The 15445-nt window shown below is 36.9% G+C and overlaps 1 protein-coding gene across 2 annotated transcripts in view; it reads left to right on the top strand.

Annotated features, from left to right (window-relative positions):
- The first annotated feature begins 12824 nt into the window (after nt 1-12824).
- LOC131107771 (teneurin-3) overlaps nt 12825-15445 on the top strand; it is a 224286-nt gene continuing 221665 nt past the window's right edge. For both annotated transcript variants that reach the window (XM_058058074.2, XM_058058067.2), the window contains exon 1: nt 12825-13197. The gene's annotated coding sequence lies outside the window, so the exon portion shown is untranslated. The remainder of the gene's footprint in view (nt 13198-15445) is intronic.

Genomic DNA, 15445 nt, shown 5'->3' with positions numbered 1-15445 from the left:
GGCTGTGATGGAAGCCCTCTGGAGGCTCCTCTAATCGCTGCAGCCCGAGCAGAAGCTGCTAATGGAGGACATATCTCTTCATTAGCCAGCGCCCGAGTACAGTAGCCTTCACTCAGCCGGTGATGAACGCACTGCTCTTCTATGGGCGCGCACAACAACAACACACACGCGCAAAAAAAAAAAAAAAGTTGCCCACTTTTAACCAAGTCCTCTCGGAATCAACGTTATTGCCGGCGCCGAATGCAATAACCGGCGAGGGAGCGCATAATGGCAGTACTTAGCCGACATTAAGAGCGCAATCGCTTCTCCTTACGTCGTGCCGCTGCAGATTGTTACTTTACAAAGCTGAGGAGTTTGTGTCGTCTGCTGGAAGGATTTTTCACAGATTGCCAGGAAACAGCTGCACCGGCAGATGGAAAGGTGGCAGACGCGGCTGTAAAGGCGGTTTGCACGCACTTGTACGGAGCTGCCGTTGGTTCGACTGATATATCACATGTCATAGGTGGGCTGCAAGGGGAACACATAATCTCCGTTTAGTATATACTTCCTTTTGGTTGGCGACAGCGGATTTGTTCTAATTTAAGCTCCTCAGACGTCATCCATGCGTCACATCAACAACACTCCCATTGGAAAACAATGCATGGGGAACCAAAACTGTTTTGTAGTCACCTTTAATGTCAAAGGTTCCACAAATAGTGGATGGGAGATGTGGAATTTTATTAAGCCTTAATAGGATCACACTGTTCTGAATTCACTGTCGAACTTTAAGTTTCAAGTAAGGCTGCACGGCGGTCGAGTGTTTAGCACGCAGGCCACACACCTAGGAAACCCGAGTTCGACTCCACCCTCGACCATCTCTGTGTGGAGTTTGCATGTTCTCCCCGTGCATGCGTGGGATTTCTCCGGGTACTCCGGTTCCCTCTCACATTCCAAAAACATGCTAGGTTGAATGAAAATGTAATTAGTGATTATGGTTCTGTGATTAATCAGGATTGATCAAGATTAATTGTGATTAATCATAATTGGCGACTCCAAATTGTAAGGTAAAGGTTCATAAAGGTATGAATGTGAGTGTGAATGGTTGTTTGTCTATATGTGCCCTGTGATTGGCTGGCCACCAGTCCAGGGTGTACCTTGCTTCTCGCCCAAAGACAACTGGGATAGGCTCCAGCATACCCCCGTGACCCTAGTGAGAATAAGCGGTAGAAAATAGATGGATATGTTACATATATTTTCATAATATAGTTTAGCAATTAGGCTGCACGATGTTGATTGGTTAGCGCGCAGACCTCACAGCTAGAAAACCCGGGTTCAATTCCACCCTCGGCCATCTCTGTGTGGAGTTTGCATGTTCTCCCCGTGCATGCGTGGGTTTTCTCCGGGTACTCCGGTTTCCTCCCACATTCCAAAAACATGCTAGGTTAATTGGCGACTCCAAATTGTCCATAGGTATGAATGTGAGTGTGAATGGTTGTTTGTCTATATGTGCCCTGTGATTGGCTGGCCACCAGTCGGCTCCAGCACCCCTGCAACCCCCTGCTGAATTGGGTTCAAAGCTGTCTAGCCAGATGAAAGCAATATGTGAAACCAGAAGAATATATTGTGTGGCATCCCCCTGGGGTCAATACTGGGGTCAATGAATATTTCCTGGTTGACTGCGACCTATTATTAGTCCCAGAAACACATTCATTCATTTTCTACCGTTTATCCTCACAAGGGTCGCGGGCGTGCTGGAGCCTATCCCAGCTGTCTTCGGACGAGAGGCGGGGTACACCCTGGACTGGTGGCCAGGGATGCTCCACAGAAGCATCTTCCATTTGACGCCCCTGCACAACCAGGCGCCATTGTTCCATCACATCTCTGGTGGGATCTTGTCATGCCGGTATGGAAGCCATCATGACCGTCAAGGTTACATTTTTTCTCATCAGAGAATAAAACTTTCATTCATCTTTTAATGTCCAAGGTTCGGTGCTCTCGGTACAAATCCCAAACGGGCAATTTAGTGGCGCTGAAGGAGACAAGGCCTTTTTTTTCTTTTTAAAACCTTCTCTACCAGATGCGATTTGATGGATATTGGGCTGCACTCTGCACCAGTAGCAACCTTTATTTGGACCGAGGATGGTCCTGTGTCGTGTCTTGACAGACGGCCAATGGGATCATCCGGCTCAGGGCTGGAAACATTTGTTTGGGTCTACCACTTGACTTTTTTCATCCAAAACCCTCAGGATCTTTTGAAGAAGTTTCAAATGTCTTACTGCGTCCAACCTCAGCAAAGCCTTGCTTCCGCAGCTCAGCAATCTCACCGTGTTCAAAGAGATTTTTTGCTTTTACCTTGAAGACTGAGTGAATGCAGACAATGACATTGAATCTACATTCATGTCAAAATTTGGGATTTTAGAAATTTTTCAGCAACACATTATTTCTGTTTGCAATCATTTGTTTACTCTATTTTTTTTGTCTCATTCCCATTTCTTTTTCTTTAGCGTTCCTCCCTGTGACAGACTTCCATTGGCGTTCCCGTCCCCTGCTCTGCTGCACTGTTGTTGGCGTAAAGTTTGACCAATGACGATGGAGTGGCGTGTCCGGAGGCGGGCTGTGAGTGGAATTAATTCAAACAGACCGTTTTGAAAAGCCTAAGAAATACAGCTGGGATAGGTGCAGATTCTGGAAGATCTAGAAAGCTTTGTGTGCTGGTTATCTTGTGTAGCTGCTCTATAGGAGTCCACAACGAAAAATGAGCACAACATTGGCTAGACAAACTAAAAAACAAATTGAAGGCATTCAGAAGACGCATTCAAATATTTTGTATTGTAAATTTATACACTGGTCACTAGGTGTCAGAAATGTTACTGTAATGTTGGGTGAGACACACAAGCACCAGAATTCATTGCACAATAACCCCGTAACCTAAAGCTAAAGCTAAAACTGAACTTTGAACCCCAGACGTCACTTCCTTTTGTATTTATTTTTACTATATTTGCTAATAGGATCATAAATGTGAATATAGGGGTGTTATTTCATGTTAAGAGGGCTCTAATCATGTTCGAAACTGTATTTTGAAGGTCAAAAAACACATTTTCTATGCTCTATGAAAACTATGAAACTATGAAAACTATGAAAATAGTACATTTATGAATAAAAAATCCTACTTTGTGGAAATTCACTCATCACAGTCGGGTCTGGAATCGATTAACCACGATAAAAGAAAGACTTACCCTACATTGTTAGCAATACTAGCATAGCTATGTGAGCTAAAGGGCTAACATTACACTCACCATGCTACATCAATGATGATCAAAGTTTTTTTGTAAGATTGTTGGCAGATTTTCATGCTGCTTTTGAAGATGTGTAGCGAAGCCTTTCTTTGTTGTTTTGTTTTTTTTCCGAAAGCATCCATCAATAGGAAGTTTTTCCTTCATGATGTCATGAAAACCGGCAACTTCAAAGGAAGCATTTGAGCGCCTCTTCTCTCAAAAGTGGAGCAAACAAACAAGTGAGGGGGATGATGGCGGTGCTGGTAAACATAGTCTAGGGACACATATTACTGTTAGAACATCATTAAATAGTCATGTACAACACAACATTTCACAAGATATTAGTTAAAATTCCACCAATATTTTTACCCTTAAGTTTGTTTGTAAATTCCTGTGAAAAATGGTCCATTTATTTCATAGCTGAAGCATAGAAAACCTGTTTATGACCTAAATATGTTCTTTTTACATTGTTAGAGCCCTCTAGACATGAAATAACACCCCTATAGTCATCTTTACACTATTAGAAGAAAAATTTGCGCATGTACCTAAGCTTAATTTATGAAATCGGACAAAAACCAGGGCAGTTTTTTCACTTAAGAATTAAATTTATCCATTCAGACACCCAAAAATATCAACAAAAAATATGTTTAATGGAGAATAATTACAGTTTTTACATGCAGAAAACACGGCAAAATAATGACAAACAGATGACAAACAGACGAAACATGTATACCTAATAAATATACAAACATGTACCAATATTTAAAATGTAAAAAAAAAAATTGAGTTTAAAATGAAAAAACAAACAAATAATGCATTGGTTTGAGCAAAGTATTTCATTCAAGGACAAGCAGCAAGGAAAAAAAATTGATGAATGCTCTTTTTTCAACTTCTTCTGCTGGTTTTAATTTTTTTTTTCTAAATTGTACAAAGTGCCACAGACCAATCAAAAGAAAGCTGCAGGCCGGAAATGTCCCTCGAGCTGCACTTTGGACAACCCTGCCATATAGAATCATGAAAAGCAAAATATCCTGTTATTAAGTGTAAAAAGAAGCTAGTTACTGCTAATATTAAGATGTGAAAACATTTAAACGCTTACCTTAAAAAGATCCTGGAAAACCCAGAATCTTCAATCAGGGTCCCCATTTTTTTTTTTTTTTGTCTTTTGTGTAAATAATCCTAAACGTGTGTAAATCATATGTTTTTAATGCTTAAAAAAAGAAATGAGTATGCATGAAATAACAAGAGACAGGACTGGCACATTCAAAGTCGTTTAAAGTACTACTAAGACTAACTTTTGGGTTCAAATAGCAGTACAGAGGTTTGTAGTATAAAAGTATCAATAAGTATCAATAAACTACTGTCACGATGTGGGCGTTACCCCCCTTAGTTTCCTTCTTTACCTCTGTTCCGGTGTCCATGCTCTTATTTTGTAACTACTTCCTTTCTTGTTCCCTTCCGTTCTTCTATCCCTAATTTCCTACTTCCTATTTAGTTCAGGTGTGTAATCTTCTTTTTGTTTGGTCAGTTGCTGTCTGTTTGCTTGGTGCATTCATTATTAAAATGCACTTTTTCATCTGCATTTTGGTCCTGCTCTCTGCATTCTGGGGTTTCAAAGCAACGCCGACTTACCTGATCGTGACAACGACACCATGATGCTTTAAAAAAAACAAAACTTCAGAATATAACCGCCAGATTAAGACCCACGACTGTGTACTCTTAAGGAAAAGAAGCGTTTTTATGTTTATAAAGTTTGTGACACGGCTCTGGTGTTTTTCTGATGACATTTCGGTCTGCTGAAGGTATTCTCCGTTTTTTCCCGAATCGGTGGTGTTGCAGCGGCCCGCCATCAATAAACCTTCCGGGCGCCCAAACCCTGCTTGGCAGCATGGTAGAACACATCCCTGCGCTCCTTTATTTCTGGCATCAGTGGGAGATTTCTGTGTTCCCTGCAGCTTCAGAGTACAGCTTGAAAATAAATAGTTGTTGTCCAAAGTGGACTTTGCGGCGCTATGCGAAGGAACAAGGTGCAACTCCGCCGGCATCCTGCCCCTCTCTGTTGCTGAGGCTCAATGCACTTTTTGTGCCTGTTGGACAGACTCATTTCCACATGAAAAGACAAGTTGGGTCCAATCCCCTTATACACGTCCGTTTAGTTGGCACCGCACAATGCCACATGCACAAAAGCCAGTCGCCTTTACAGTGTGGCTGCAACGCAGCTCACATTCACCAAGTCCGGTGCCTATTGTCCCCCCCCCTCCATTTTAAATACAATCAGACAAGACAGGACACACTGAAACTTAAATCTAGTTTTCTTTTGCAGGAAGAAATCCTGTTTCTCGCTCCGAGGCACGGAACCGCTGTGTTCTTTTCCAACCTTTATTGGATTATACTGATATGTGAATGAGCGCAGCCGCACGCTGTACGCCGGATAAATGCAATCACAACATTCCGTCCGTACGCTCGCATCATTTGGCTTGTTATGTGCACATGCATGTGTGAAAAACATTTAAAAAAATCAATAAGACTTAGCAATATTCTGCAGCACCCTCGCATTTAGAGCAGGATTAGGCAAAAAGCTCTTCCACTAAAAGATGTCCGGCAGGGCACGGGATTGTTAGCACTCATGACTATGAGTTTGAGTCCCCTTTTAAGAATATTGTTTTTGTCCAAGTGATTGTTCACCAAAACTGCACAGGGCAGTTTTTCCCTTAAAAATTCAATTTATCCATTCAGACACCCAAAAATATCAACAAAAAATATGTTTAATGGAGAATAATTATAGTTTTGCATGCAGAAAACACTGCAAAATAATGACAAACAGATGACAAAACAGACAAACATGTATACCTAATAAATATACAAATATGTACCAATAAAAATAAAATGATTTTGTCCATTACATTACAATGTATTTGTAAAATCGGACAAAAACCAGGGCAGTTTTTCCCATAAGAATTAAATTCATTCATTCAGACACCCAAAAATATCAACAAAAATATGTTTAATGGAGAATAATTACAGTTTTGCATGCAGAAAATACTGCAAAATTATGACAATGACAAACAGACAAACATGCATACCTAACAAATATACAAATATGTACCAATATTTAAAATGTTACATTTAAGTTTAAGCTGTGATTGGCTGGCATCCAGTCCAGGGCTGTACCCCGCCTCTCGCCCGAAGACAGCTGGGATAGGCTCCAGCACCCCCCACGACCCTCGTGAGGAAAAGCGGTAGAAAATGAATGAATGAATGATTGAAGTTTAAGTTTAAAATAAAAAAAACATACATTTCAAAGTTTTCCTATAATGCATTCCCTTTGAGCAAAGTATTTCATTTGAGGACAAGCAGCATGAAAAAAAAAATTGATGAATGGTGCTGCAATTCCGCCTCTGTCCATCAGATAGAGCCAGAGGGTCCAAGAGCGCAAAGGGAGGCAGACGTAAATGCAGCACCCCTTTTCTCATTACATTAGTTTGCTCTTTTTTCAACTTCTTTTGCTGGTTTTAACATTTTTTTGCTAAATTGTACAAAGTGCCACAGATCAATCAAAAGCAAGCTGCACGCCGAAAATGTCCCTCGAGCTGCACTTTGGACACCCCTGCCATATAGAATCATGAAAAGCAAAATATCCTGTTATTAAATGTACACAAGTGTATTAAGAAGCGAGCCACTGGTAATAATATAAAGATGTGAAAACATTTAACTGCAGCACTCAACCTTGTGTTGCTCATGTCTCCTAATATGGTCCCTCTTGGGGCGGTGAACAGGGATGGGGGGGGGTTGGCTGTGTTCTCCTCACTGGAGACTTCCAGCTGCCAACACATCCGACTCGCTAGCTGACCCCCGAGGGACAAATTTATACAGCGAGGCGACGCCTCTGCATAATTCTGCAACGTGGCCTCTTTTTGAAAATGTTCTCAGGTCTCCACAGTCCGGTCCATCTGTGCTCTCGGCCCCTGTTCTACATGTGTACCATATACATGATACAGATATGCCACCAAAAGCCAGTCATTTGGACTCATTTTCCAAGAATATTGTCTTGGGCTTAATTTGTATCCCATATCCCAGAAGAAAGGTTAAATCTCATCTTTTATCAGGAAAAAAAAAAGTTTGTTTCTACCCTTTTCTGTTCTTTAGTAATCACCAGTAGAATATACATACGTTTCAGGAAAATATCAGTTCTCAACTAAAAAAGGGAGCAAAACAGCTTTTTGTGATATATTTCAAGCATAAAGTTGACTTTGACATGAATTTAGCCATATATATTTAGCCAAAGTATATAAACAATACATGAACATCACAAAAAAAGGTGGTTTTACATAAGAAAAATGTGAATTATTAATTTAAAAATTTAAAACCTTTAAATATTTGCAATTATTACTCTATTAAAAATAAATACTCTGTTTACTTGCTTTTATTCAACTCCATTTTTTCTGTAAAGCATCTTTGACATTTTTGAAAAGCACTATACAATTAAAATGTATTGATATTATATTATTATTATAATATTATATTATATTATTATTATATTATATATATATTATTTATTTACATATTTTTTATTTATTTTATATATATATATTATATGCTATATTATATACTATAATAATAATAATATTATTATTATTAATTATCATTTATGGAATTAAACTGGGCATGTGCGTGTGCATGCATTAAAATTTTTGTGCAGTCTGTATTTCTATGGGAAAGTTACATGCCGAGTTATTATAAAATGCACCTCTGCCACCTTGTGGCTGTTTTTCTGGCTTAAAACCGCACCGAACATGCTCTTTTCTATTGTGGAGTTGCATCATCGCCTATTTTTGCCTCTCATGCAATATCATACAAACATTTTCTGACGAAAACTGGCTTTCTGTCTCAATTGTTTTCATATCTTTCACCATCTTTAGTTTCCTGTTTTATTGAATGTATTGCTTCCCGTATCCTCCAATGGAGGCCAGATTTGCTGGAAGCCCCACAGAAACTCAAAAATATATTTTAAAGAATTCCCAGACTGAACCAAGCGAGTTTTTTTGTACTATGAAAAAAAGAGTTAGGGTACTGTTAACCTATCATTAACCCTCCCGTGTAGCAATGCTACAGTGTGAATATGTTGCTTGGTAACTAACTTTCAAGTGCTCTGAACGGCCCCCACCAATATTACACGGAGGGAGAACCTAAAATAGAGGGAACAAAATAGGAGGAAGCGGGTGGCGGCTTGTATATAAGCGAGAAACCTCGAGGCTCCGGTAGAATTTATTTTTTTTTTAACCAAGAAAAAAATACCCTTTCTTTGCTCGCCTTTTGGGTGCCCTTGACAGCAGATTGAATGGCAGAGATTGATTGTTGGCTGGCTGCCTTTCATGCAGATAATGCATTTTGATGGAGGCAAGTTTTTTTTTTTTTTTTTTTGATGTGTTGGGGCGACAATGGACGACTCAAAGGCAGCCGCGGTGTCGCTGCTGCTTCTGCTTGGAGAAAAGCTGTCCTCACTGATAACTTCATCGCCGCATGTGGTCCGACGTGGGCTAAATTCAGGAAGGGGGATTAAACAACAAGGAAAAAAAAAACTGCTCGGTCAGAGCTGCAGTGGTTGGCCCCCCTGTCGAGCCGTTGGGCGCTGCGAGCCGAGCTTGAAAGCCTGTGATCTAGCGTTGGTATTGTTAGGCTCACATCTAAAATGACACTGGCTGAAAATGCCTTTCTAGTGGGATTAGCGGCCTGTTGCTTTTGTAATTAATGAAAGTCCGCTTCCCCTGGCTCTCGCCGCCCTAAATGCTATCATTTGAAGCCCATCTGATAGTGGACCCTCGTTTGTTTGCTTCCATCTCCGCGCTAATTCAAAGTAAATGTGATTTTGCTTCAAGTCCAAAATTGCCTGGAGGGCGCGGGCGCAAGGGTTTCACAGAGATTATGTTTCCTTCGAGTACGGAACACCAACCACCACGAGCACTCAAGGCAATCTCCGCTTGAGCAATATTTCTTGACTTTGGCAGGCCGCAACATTAGGTACAGCGTACCCTGTTCAAGTCACGTTGTGACGTTGTTTATAGGGGTCATTTCTGTGAAAAATGGTCCATTTATTTCATAGCTGAAGCATAAAAAACCTGTTTACGACCTTCTAAATATGTTCTTTTTACATTGTTAGAGCCCTCTAGACATGAAATAACACCCCTATAGTCATTTTTACACTACTAGAAGAAAGATTTGCGCATGTATGTAAGCTTTATTTGTGAAATCGGACAAAAACTAGGGCAGTTTTTCCCTTAAGAATTCAATTTATCCATTCAGACACCCAAAAATATCAACAGAAAATATGTTTAATGGAGAATAATTATAGTTTTGCATGCAGAAAACACTGCAAAATAATGACAATGACAAACAGACAAACATGTATACCATTGTTAGAGCCCTCTAGACATGAAATAACACCCCTATAGTCATTTTTACACTACTAGAAGAAAGATTTGCGCATGTATGTAAGCTTTATTTGTGAAATCGTACAAAAACTAGGGCAGTTTTTCCCTTAAGAATTCAATTTATCCATTCAGACACCCAAAAATATCAACAAAAAATATGTTTAATGGAGAATAATTATAGTTTTGCATGCAGAAAACACTGCAAAATAATGACAATGACAAACAGACAAACATGTATACCATTGTAAGAGCCCTCTAGACATGAAATAACACCCCTATAGTCATTTTTACACTACTAGAAGAAAGATTTGCGCATGTATGGAAGCTTTATTTGTGAAATCGTACAAAAACTAGGGCAATTTTTCCCTTAAGAATTCAATTTATCCATTCAGACACCCAAAAATATCAACAAAAAATATGTTTAATGGAGAATAATTATAGTTTTACATACAGAAAACACTGCAAAATAATGACAATGACAAACAGACAAACATGTATACCATTGCTAGAGCCCTCCAGACATGAAATAACACCCCTATGGTCATGTTTACACTACTAGAAGAAAGATTTGCGCATGTATGTAAGCTTTCTTTGTGAAATCGTACAAAAACTAGGGCAGTTTTTCCTTTAAGAATTCAATTCATCGATTCAGACACAAAAATATCAACAAAAAATATGTTTAATGGAGAATAATTATAGTTTTACATGCAGAAAACACTGCAAAATAATGACAATGACAAACAGACAAACATGTATACCAAACAAATATACAAACATGTACCAATATTTAAAATGTGACATTTAAGTTTAAGTTTAAAGTATCCCCATTTTTTTTGTCTTTTTGTGTGACTTTGGGGGCAAAACTACAAAAAGTACACATTATTGTTGTCAAGGTGCACATATTGGATGCCATCTTGGATGATAAACAATGCAAAGCAACTCGTCTTACACGTGGAGGTGTAATTCTTCTGTAGCCTTCCTCTTCCAGTTCCATTCACACCTTGAATCAACCTGCCAGCCTTTTTCATTATAATCCCTTTTTCTGCTGTTGTCAGTACTGAGGTGAAAAACGGAAGATTTCAGCCAATTAGCTCGCAGCCATATGTTTATTTTCATGCATTGTTAGCATTGTCTTTTCAAAGCAGGGTTGAGTTTGGACTGCAACATATTGTCTTAAGTGATCGTGCATCCATTTATTTTTAGCGGCCTACCTGTAACCGCGTCGTAACTCGAAGTGGCCGTGCATTAAAACTGAACGACAGGAAGTGTTTACACCGTTATGCATGTATGTCGGAATTATATTAAATATGGCATGCTACTGAGCTAACAAGTTAGCCTCCAATATATTTGTTTTAAAGTTAAGAAAGTGTTTCAAACAGAATGAGGAAGTAGGGCAAATTAAGAAGCCAAAAATGTACCACTTCCACACGGACTGCGAGGATAACACATAACAATTGATCATTACTAACGCCCAAGGACCAGAAGACTAAATATGACTTAACTTTCAATATAAATCTAACATTTTTTTTTTACAAATAATTGGCAATAATAGTCAACAACAAAACAGCAATAATTTGATGATGTAACAAGAGACAACAGACAGCTTGGAGAGACTTTTCCGTCATAAACACTTTCACCTTCTTGGTGAAATGTGTTAACCAGGGGTGTCCAAAAAGCATCAAGAGGGCCATTTGTGGGCTGTAGCTTTTTTTAACGGGCCCCTACCACATTGTAGTAACTCAAAATACCTTAAAAAAGTTGTCTGAATATAAGAAATTCAACATTCATTTAAAGAAGAAGACAAAATCAGCCTAATTTAGAGCTGGAAAAAAACATTAAGTAACAATTAAGTAATAATTTATGTGTAATTATTTTTATAGTTATTTCTAAATTGCCTTTGTCATCTTTCGAAAATTTTTTCATCGGCTCATTGAGCTGCGACACAGCTTTATAATGTCATTGGCTTTTTTATTATTATTTTTATTCCCTATATGCAATCTCTTGAAACATTAAAACACATAATTACATGTCCATTTTGGAGGAATTTATTATTAAAATGACAAAGAAAATGATAACTGTAGACCACAAAAGTATATTTTACTTACAACTGTGCAATGTATATACGTATACCACGGAGGAAGCGAATTCAGATATTGCTCAATTTTACTTTGAAATAAAAATAAAAAAACAAGTTATGCATAGGTTGTATATTACATATTTAATTTAAAGTCACTTTTGACCCAATTTTGGGTCTTGACCCACCATGTAGACATAATGTTATAGGAGTATACATAGTCAGTGAAGTGTTTTTTCCCCCAATACTAAACACTTAAATAGCATTTTAGACTTTATTTTACTTTTTTTTAAACCTTACTTTACATATCCTTATTTTTTTAGATTTATTATTATTTTTTATTTATTTTATCCTCACTAAAAATATTATAAATGTGCCAAGTAATTAAAAAATATAATCTAATATAATTATTTGTCTGGCTAATTATTTTAAATAAACTTTTAGTTTCACATATTGCTCAATTTTACTTTGAAATAAAAAAATAAAAATAAAAAAAAGTTATGCATAGGTTGTATATTACATATTTAATTTTATGTCACTTTTGACCCACCATGTACACATAATGTTATATAGTACACATAGTCAGTGTTTTTCCCCTAATACTAAACACTTAAATAGCATTTTAAACTTTATTTTACTTTTTGTAAACCTTACTTTATCATATTCATATTTTTTTTACATTTATTATTATTATTATTATTATTTTAGTTACCTTATCCTAACTAAAAATAATATAAATGTGTCAAGTAATTAAAAATATAATCTAATATAATTTTTTGTCTGGCTGATTATTTAAAATCTATTTTTTATTTTAATAAAATATGTAATTAAACTTCATATTTGGTACAAAATGCACTCCTAGAATAAATCAACACTCTTCTGTCGCATTTGCTGCCAGTTTGAAGACACAAGCATCATTTTTGCACATTTTGTTGCAGCTGCAAGCATGTGACCCAGCAGGAGGTCTCATCATCATCGGAACCTCCTCCATCCTCCTCCATCCTCCCTCCCTCCCTCCCTCCCTTTCCCCGCATGCTCGGCCCACTCCGGTGCTGATAGGTTGGCCAGAGGCGGGCGGCGGGATGCGCACTTCATCAGCTGACAAGTGCACGTCGGTCCCGAGGAAGCAGCTGAGCTAGGCTGCTCGAACATCCTCCCATCCATCCTCCTCCCTGAAGAACATCCACGATTGCTGCCTGTGGACCTTCTCGTCCTTTCACCCCCTCCTTTCCCCGATCGACCCCCCCTGCTTCTGGAGAGTAACACTGGCTTCGGTGCCGAAGATTTAGAAAAGCCAGGAGGTGTGCTTTCCTTTCCGGACCGCTTCTCCAAACGTGGGGACTCAAACCAGGACCTCCACGATGGAGCTAAGTGCGTGAATTCGCTGCGTTTGCGGGATAAAGTTTGGACCGTGGAAGTTTGACACGCAAGCTTCAAGCAGGTGAGTTTGACATTTATGATTTTTTTTCTTTTCTTTTATTGGATGCGTCTCTCGTTCCGTAAACGATCTTCGCGCAGTGTCCGCCGAATGCCACGGTGGGTGCTGTGGGTCCACTCATAAGCCGGCGTGGATCATCTTTTTCTTGCTTTCTTACATTTCTTTTATTAAAAGCGGCAAAGTTGTGCTTGTTCTGCAAATGAGTTTATATTTAGGGGGAATACATGAATATCATTTGGCATTATTATTTATTACATTTCATTTATCATTACTTATTTCATGGTTGTTGTGCAGAAAGTTGTGAAAATGTGATATGTTTAAGGACTCATTTGCTGCTTGATGATATAATAACAATATGGAGTGTGTCAGCCCATAATAAGAATAATCTAAAATCTAAAAACGCACTTATGATGTTAATTTAATGTTAAATATAGTCAATACCCACTAAAGTTTAGCAAAGTTCCAAGGTGGAAGAGGTAATTATGAAAATAAAATTGTAGCATCGAGCACTGTCATATATCATATCATATTATCATATTATCATATTATCAATACAAGAAACTGATAATAGCTACAATGACCATTTGGATCATATTTATCAATATTATACACTCAAAGAAGAAACAATACAGACTAATTTAATACTAATAAACATAAAAAACAATATGGTTTTGTAATTACTTGTTGTATGAATCATTTATTACCAAAAAGGAAAAGGCAAAATGACTTAAGTTGATGCTGTTTTTGTTTTTTGCAGTGGTTGACTTCTTTTTACGCTTGTATGACGGTTAAGAATGTTTTTTGTTGTCGTGCCTGTGTCTTTAAAGGAATACCTGAGGGTTTTATTGTTTTTATGTCTTTACAGTTAGCCGTGCTTAACTTCTTTTTACACTTGTATGAGAGTTAAGAAAGGAATCAAGTTCAAATTTGAGAGGTTTTATTGATTTTATGTATTACCATTAACAGTACTTAAGTTGTCTACGTAACAGTACTTAACACTCAAGTTGTTTTATTGATTATTTGTTTACTATACCAAGTTAAAATTCACACTTTAGAGGTTTTATTGATTTTATGTATTACCATTAACAGTACTTAAGTTGTCTACTTAACAGTACTTAAAACTCAAGTTGTTTTATTGATTATTTGTTTTATTATACTAAGTTAAAATTCACACTTTAGAGGTTTTATTGATTTTATGTATTACCATTAACAGTACTTAAGTTGTCTACTTAACAGAACTTAAAACTTAAGTTGTTTTATTGATTATTTGTTTACTATACCAAGTTAAAATTCACACTTTAGAGGTTTTATTGATTTTATGTATTACCATTAAAAGTACTTAAATTGTCTACTTAAGAGTACTTAAAACTTAAGTTGTTTTATTGATTATTTGTTTACTACTATACCAAGTTAAAATTCACACTTTAGAGGTTTTATTGGTTTTATGTATTACCATTAAAAGTACTTAAGTTGTCTACTTAACAGTACTTAAAACTTAAGTTGTTTTATTGATTATTTGTTTACTATACTAAGTTAATATTCACACTTTAGAGGTTTTATTGATTTTATGTATTACCATTAAAAGTACTTAAGTTGTTCACTTAACAGTCCTTAAAACTCAAGTTGTTTTTATTGATTATTTGTTTATTATACTGAGTTAAAATTCACACTTTAGAGGTTTTATTGATTTTATGTATTACCATTAACAGTACTTAAGTTGTCTACTTAACAGTACTTAAAACTCAAGTTGTTTTATTGATTATTTGTTTACTATACCAAGTTAAAATTCACTTTAGAGGTTTTATTGATTTTATGTATTACCATTAACAGTACTTAAGTTGTCCACTTAACAGTACTTAAAACTTAAGTTGTTTTATTGATTATTTGTTTACTATACCAAGTTAAAATTCACTTTAGAGGTTTTATTGATTTTATGTATTACCATTAACAGTACTTAAGTTGTCTACTTAACAGTACTTAAAACTTGAAGTTGTTTTTATTGATTATTTGTTTACTATACTAAGTTAAAATTCACACTTGAGCTGTTTTATTGATTTTATGTTTAATGTTAAGAGTGATTAAATTGTTTTTTTAAGTTAATACCTAAGAGATTTGATTGATTTTGCATTAACTCGTGGTTAACTTGTGTTTTAAAGTTAAAAGTTAAGATGGGTTAGCTTAGATTCTTTTTACACTTATGTGACAGGAATTTTAAAAAGTTAATTTTTAACAGTTATTTTTAAAAGCGATA

The sequence above is a fragment of the Doryrhamphus excisus genome, linkage group LG23, assembly GCF_037039965.1.
Source record: "Doryrhamphus excisus strain RoL-2023G ecotype Guam linkage group LG23, RoL_Dexc_Guam_v1.1, whole genome shotgun sequence".
NCBI classification, from domain to species: domain Eukaryota; kingdom Metazoa; phylum Chordata; class Actinopteri; order Syngnathiformes; family Syngnathidae; genus Doryrhamphus; species Doryrhamphus excisus.
This window is presented reverse-complemented; position numbering and strand designations above follow the sequence as displayed.